The 6,726-nt window shown below is 43.8% G+C and overlaps 1 long non-coding RNA gene across 1 annotated transcript; it reads right to left on the reverse strand.

The window, feature by feature from the left end:
• Positions 1 to 1,086: 1,086 nt before the first annotated feature.
• On the reverse strand, positions 1,087 to 6,652 carry LOC133220132 (uncharacterized). The gene is made up of 3 exons (XR_009727645.1): positions 6,610 to 6,652; positions 2,067 to 2,220; positions 1,087 to 1,945 (listed from the first exon to the last, which is right to left on the reverse strand). It is a non-coding gene; the product is annotated as an uncharacterized LOC133220132 (long non-coding RNA).
• Between the last annotated feature and the right edge of the window lie 74 nt (positions 6,653 to 6,726).

The following is a 6,726-nucleotide window of genomic DNA, read 5'->3' on the forward strand; positions in this document are numbered from 1 at the left end:
CTGTAGACAAACTGTTCCAGGGCCTCCCCACCCTCATAGTGAATAATTTCTTCCTTATATCCAATCTAAACCTACCCTCTTTCAGTTTAAAACTTTTGCCCATTGTCCTATCACTACAGGTCCTGGTAAAAAGCACCTCTCCATCCTTCTTACAACCCCCATTTTAGGCACTGGGAGCTGCTCTAAGGTCTCCCCAGAACTTTCTCTTCTCCAAGCTGAATAAGCCCAGCTCTCTCAGCCTTCCAGCCCTCTGATGTAATAACCCTCCTTCAGACCAGTCCAACCGATCCAAAAGCCATTCATAGTCTTCCAGCTGTGCGAGCATGTGGTGAGCCAGCACAACGGAAACTGATTTAGGTAAAAACAGGTAAAATCTCTGCTCTGGTTCGCTCTGATCTGTATGTCCTCACCTGATTTCCTTTCAATGGCAGCATTATCTTACACGAGCTTAAATACCATATAAACTGCACTCCAAGCTTCCTTGCAGGAAGTCTATTCCCAAGTATGCCAGGGTATTCCTGCACTCCTCACAGAGATAAGCCAAGGCTGAAACACATGATAAGTGATCAAATATTTCAGTCTGAGATGTGCATACAAGCCTCATTTCCACTCAGTAGCAGCCCCAGGATCTCAAAAGCAGGATGAGGATGCGATCCCATGCCCTCTGGAGTCCAGTTCATGGCTTCTAGAGCCAGAAGATGCCCCAGATGACACCATGAAGGTGTTTCATTGGGAAACTGTACTGTCACAACCTCCATAATGCTGCTGTTATTGTTCTCTTTGTGGCTTGTAACACCTGGCATTGTCTTTGCTGCATCATATCAAAAATGCCAGTGCAGCTCAATTCATGATGAATTCAGTACTTCCCTCCTCCAGATTGTGTAAAAAGGGAACTAGTGCTGAGTGCACTTACACAACCCACCAGAAGTGATATTTCCCATACTTAGTAGGAAAGCAGCTTGTGGAGTCAAAGAGCCCTTCAATCAAAAATCATAGCAAGATATTTGAGGTAAAAAACAAAATAAGAGGCACGTAAAACTAAAAATATTAGCAGGGGATTTTCAAAAGAATTTAAGTAGCAAAATACATGAGGAATCCATTTGCCTCCAGGCTTTAATGAGAGTTAGGCTTTTTAAAATAGTGTTATGCTTCTACCCATGTGTTTTTGTTTTGACCATCTCTTTGCAGCCAGGAAGCAATGTTTCCTTTATGTTATAATGCACGATGGGAGCCTGGCTCATCTCTCCCCATGGCCCATATGGTGGCACAGAGCTGCAGAATCTGTTCCCTTCTAATGATGAACACGGGTGCATTTGAGGATAAAGAAAACTAACTGTATTATCTGCAAGAGATTTTTGCCATGGTGATTTCAGAATAGAGGCTTCCTCGGCCCTGTTCTGGCTTAATTTCCTCTTGCAACTTTATAGAAGCACTGCAGATCAACAAGGAAAAGGAAACACTGAGGAGTCCCTTCTTCCAAGGGGAGTGTGCTAAGCTGGACAGACCACCGCCCTCCCTCAACAAGGTGGACTGTCATTGCTCTTTGGCTACCCAAGACTTCTCCATCTTCCCTGGAATCCTCATGTTTCATTCTACTCTCTCCATGGTTCTCCAATTCCTTCTCAATAATTCCCTAAAATAGTCCCACTTTTACTTTTGACCATCCTTGGGCAAAAGTAAACCTCCTTTCCCTCAACTCCTAGCCCTGGGTCACATTTGCTCGTTGATCTGCCTGTTTTTTCCTGGCATGGCTGTACTTGGCAGCAGTGCCACATTCCAAGGGCTTCAGACATTTTCTCAGTCTGCTGCCTTCTTGGTCCAAATTTCACACTCAGAAAGAGCAAAAGAAAAGGGCAAAGATGCCAGTGTTTTTAAACAGCTTGAGATATTCTGGAACTCCCGACCTGTTTGACCAGCGAAGATCTGGAAAGAGAATTGGTGCCATCTGTTGGAAACAGAAAACAAGGACAGTCGTCAGTTTTGGCTTTTAGCTTTTCTGCACATTTATCCATTTTATTTTTTCCTTCCCTTTGTCATCAAGGGTATAAATACAGAAAAAGCAGCACCTGCTGGCATGGCAACTCTTGAGTGTAACCTACTGCTTCCTGAGTGGATACCAATGTCCTTCGAGTGGTCAAGAAAGGAGAAGACAGCCCAAACAAAAATCCTACAGTACCAGCAGTAGAGGCTATTCCGCAGTCGTAAGTCGGTTCATCTCTTCTGAACTGCCAGAGACAGAATCACTAAACCACCAGACTTCTGGTTAATATTTTTCTCTTCTTCCCAGAGAAAAGTGTAAAGCAGCTCACTGACCGGCACAAAAGCACTTTGTTATAGAATCATAGAATCACAGAATGGTGTGAGTTGGAAGGGACCTTAAAGATCATCCAGTTCCAACCCCTGCCACAGGCAGGGACACCTTCCACTAGAGCAGGTTGCTCCAAGCCCCTGTGTCCAACCTGGCCTTGAACACTGCCAGGGATGGGGCAGCCACAGCTTCTCTGAGCACCCTGTGCCAGCACCTCAGCACCCGCACAGGGAAGAACTTCTGCCTAATGTCTAGTCTAAATCATCAGGGCTCCCAACACAGGGCCATGTACCTAGAAGAAATAGTATAGAGTCCTTTTCACGGCCGCTGCTCTTGCTAGACTGACAATAAGTGGAGACATTTTTGCCAGTTTGACTCCAATCACTATGTTTATGAGAAAATAAAACATATAGATGACTGGTGATGGAATGGATTTGTTACAAGAAAGAAATCAGAGCTCCTGGTGATGAATTTTAGCAACTCAGCAAGATCAAACTGCAACTGTTTTTGAGGAAGGTAAAATTTGAAAAGGAAAACCATTACATTACAATCTCTCTAGATAGAATCAAGCTCCAAATTAGATCATCTAAAAGCTGCTCTAGAGCGTCTTCATGTCATTGCACAGGCAGTTACATAACTGCAAATGTAAAGTAAGTTATCTGTTCAGCTGTACATTGGAGGGATAATGACACACCATATTAAACTGTGCAGTAGAGGCCAAAACCAATTAGATACATTCTTTGCCACGACCTTTGCTTCACATATCATGCCCACAACAAGGTTATCAGATTGAAAACATGATCTTTGGCCACATTTTCTGCTACTTTATTTCTGTAATCTCTTGGCTTCCTGGACTTCACATCTGATAATTCTCCCTTTCGAGCAGTAGGTTCCACACTAGACTGATAATCGAAAATCTGTGATGATCCCAGATTTAACATATCACACCATCTGTAAATGGCAGATAAACATTCAGATCATACATCTACTTTCCTGCTCTTTGTAGTTGTTTTACTGTAGATGATAATCTAAGACCTGACACTGCTTAATGTAAATTTTACCAACTAGCTCTGAGCACTCTCCAGGCCATGGTAGCATTTAACTGATGGAAGAAATTAATGCATTTCATTATCTTCTCTCTAGGTTATGGCGACATTCACCACACAGTACTGCTGACTGCAGAAGTTGGATGCACTTCATAACATCCCCTCTCCCCCACTTAAGCCTGCAAAGAACGTATCTTCATGGTGTTTTCAAATTATATATCAACTGGAAATTAAGCTTAATCAGCAAATTTGAAACCACAGCAAACACTCCAGTATCTATGTTGGCAAGAAGCCTGGGTATTAATCAAGGGTAGTAGACCTTCCTCAGTAGATACCCCTGTGGACAGAACAGTCTCTTTAGGAACCTGAGCTGCTCAGAAGAAGCAATCCAGACTGGTGTGGTGTATATTCACAGTGTCCTGAGAGAGAAGTCAGTCTTTGGACTATATCTGTATGGTATCTACAGGATCCTGGCCAAAATCAGGAGTTTCCAGCAGCTACCACAGCAACAGGCAGAAACAGGAAAGCAACACTGAGACTAGAAAGACAGGACGAACAGGGCCAACATAAGAGAATCAAAGGCAGCATGAGTTCCACATAATATAAAACAGATAGACAGATGGATAAAATTTAAGACCTGTGTGTATATACATAGAGACATACACAGAGAGAGGTCCCTCATATCAAAGCTTTCTGAAGTTCAAGCCTTTGTCCCAGCTTTGTTTGATTCTCAGGGTTCAGCTGCTGGACAACTGTAAAAACAGGATCCAAGCTGTTAGCCCACAGTGATGTGAAGATAATTCAGCACAACTCGCCATCATTTCAGACTAAGCTAAGCTGCATTATCTCACATTCACTAGGGAGTAAGGGTGTACACAAAGGACTGTTTTCATGGCTCAGCTGCTGCAGGGGAATTTCTTAAGTAATTTCACTGAATCTGAGCCCTCAGACCTCAGTCTATTTTTGCAAACAAATGTTAGGTAGCAGCATGGGGAAAGCTAGACACATTTGTACCACTTACCTCTGAATATTTACCATCTGTGCATACAGCATAGATAGATGAGCAACTCATAGCTCAGCAGCTCAAACCACTCACCAGGAGAGTCAGAAGTCTCCTTCCTTCACTGAGCCAACACACTCCACCCCTACTTGAACAAACCAAATTCATCTCATGAGAGAAGAAAAGGGATCTGAATAAATTAGGTGGGTCCAAACAATTGTCTTCTCTGTTGTATTCCCAGAGGGCTCATGTGTAACAAGAGTTTAGTGAGAACACTTTCATGTTCCTTAGATAGGAGCAATTTTTCCTTTAACATAAAATAATTGACTTTTAGTCAATTTAGTTTTTAGTTATTTATCTACTTCCCTGAGCTACAAGGATTTTTCTTTGGCTTTTAAAAAGCAAACTGTTTCATTCCAATTAGAATCAGATACATCGCTTTTCATTCCTTCCATTTTACAACTGCAACTAAGGACTGTTCTTGTATTTGGATCTCTTTAAAGAATTGTGAGATACACAGAGCTTATTGGCAGGGAGGCACACATCAAAATGCTGAACTGCTCCCCAGAAACTTGGATATTTACTGTCTAAATAAGATCTGTTCTCAAAAATTCATTCTGGGTACTTAAAGCAGATCTGGAATTACAGTGGGAGCAAACAGCTACCAGAAGTGCAATAAAATAGCAAATATTTCTTTAACTTCCTCTGACAAGTAAAACTCAGTTGATCTTTGCTGCTCCTTTTGCCTGTGCAACACATGCAGTAAGGTCCTGCAGTTTGCAAGAAGTGAGCTTGAAGCTCAAATAAAAAGCCAGGATGAGCTGCTAGTATTTCTGTTCCTCACTCTCAGAGAAGCTCTTTTTATTGCCCTTCTAACTCCCATATACTCCTAACTAACACACTGGCCATAGATGCAGTGATGGGACAATGACAGTAAGTCAGAGATCACACTGCCTCAAGGAAAGATCTCAGTGTACCTACGAGGAGTCAGATTCCATTTGCTAGCAGTGTAAGCAGAAAGCACGTGGATTATGGGCTCAGCATGCATAAACATGTTATCAGACCTGTTGCCTACCAAACAGGTGGTTTCATTTCTAGGGAGATTTGTAACCTGCACCTTCAGTTTGAATGCTGAAGTTCATCAGCTGTGATAGGATTGTTCCCTGCTAGCATCCACTGTGCACCTCTCTTTTCTCCCTTGTGGCTGCAGTGCTTGGAGGCAGCTGGAAACACCAGTCCTCAGAAAGGTACTATTTCATGAAACAGCAGTTTCATATCACAGCAACATCTTCAAATCAAAAGCGTTTACCTTCAAGCTGTGTAGCTCTTTAATGAAAGATTGGTATTTTCTACATGGGAAGCTGACATTTTAGCTTAATGGCATTTTTTTCCACTGAAAAGGAACAAAAATATCATAGTTGGCCCTACTACTTAAGAACAGGTACAATGAGGTACTTCCAGCCCAGCATCCTGCTGAACACAGTCACCAAACCACTGGGACTGTTCAGCATGAGCTGCCCCAACTAACCCCATACCTGGGAACCAGACATTTAAAGACTTCCTGGGCCAGACACCACATCCAGCTCTGTTGTTTGATAGGCATTAATGGGCTACATCCCCATAGCGTGACAAACTCCATCCTAATGGATTTGATCCTGTGGCAATAATCACTAAAATATCATTATTGTTCAGCCTGAAGAAGGCTCTGGGGAGAATTTAGAGCAGCTTCCAGTGCCTAAAAAGGCTGACAAGAAATCTGGAGAGGAGCTTCTTTTAAGATCATGTACCTGACAGAGGGGAGATTTGGATTAGGTATTAGGAAGAGATTCTTTACTATGAGGGTGCTGAGGCGCTGGCACAGGGTGCCCAGAGAAGCTGTGGCTGCCCCATCCCTGGCAGTGTTCAAGGCCAGGCTGGACACAGGGGCTTGGAGCCAACCTGCTCTAGTGGAAGGTGTCCCTGCCCATGGCAGGGGGTTGGAACTGGGTGAGCTTTAAGGTCCCTTCCAACCCAAACCATCTCATGCCTCTATAACTGTGCCTTAGAGCCCTTGAAACGGTTACCTTCCATTTGCCTCAAACCCTCCACCTGATCCCATCTAGGCCTTGTGCAATAAGAAGCCTTTCCCAGTCACCCCTCTTGACACAGCTTTCCTCTACCATTACCCTCCAATCTTCTCCTGTGGAGGCACACGGTTTTACCCGTGACAGTAGCATGCTTCCCACAGTAAGAAGGACTACACAAGCACCAGCGACCTTGCCTCTCCTTAGAGGATTCTGCCTCCTCTCCCGCTCCCCTGGGCAGGAACCGGGGTGGGTGCGAAGGAAGGGAGACGCTGAGTACCCCGAGAGCAAGCAGCGCACCCTGAAGGC

The sequence above is a fragment of the Neopsephotus bourkii genome, unplaced genomic scaffold (genome assembly GCF_033783945.1).
Source record: "Neopsephotus bourkii isolate Nb327-2 ecotype Australia unplaced genomic scaffold, CSIRO-AGI_Nbou_v1 NB_1423, whole genome shotgun sequence".
Taxonomy (NCBI): domain Eukaryota; kingdom Metazoa; phylum Chordata; class Aves; order Psittaciformes; family Psittacidae; genus Neopsephotus; species Neopsephotus bourkii.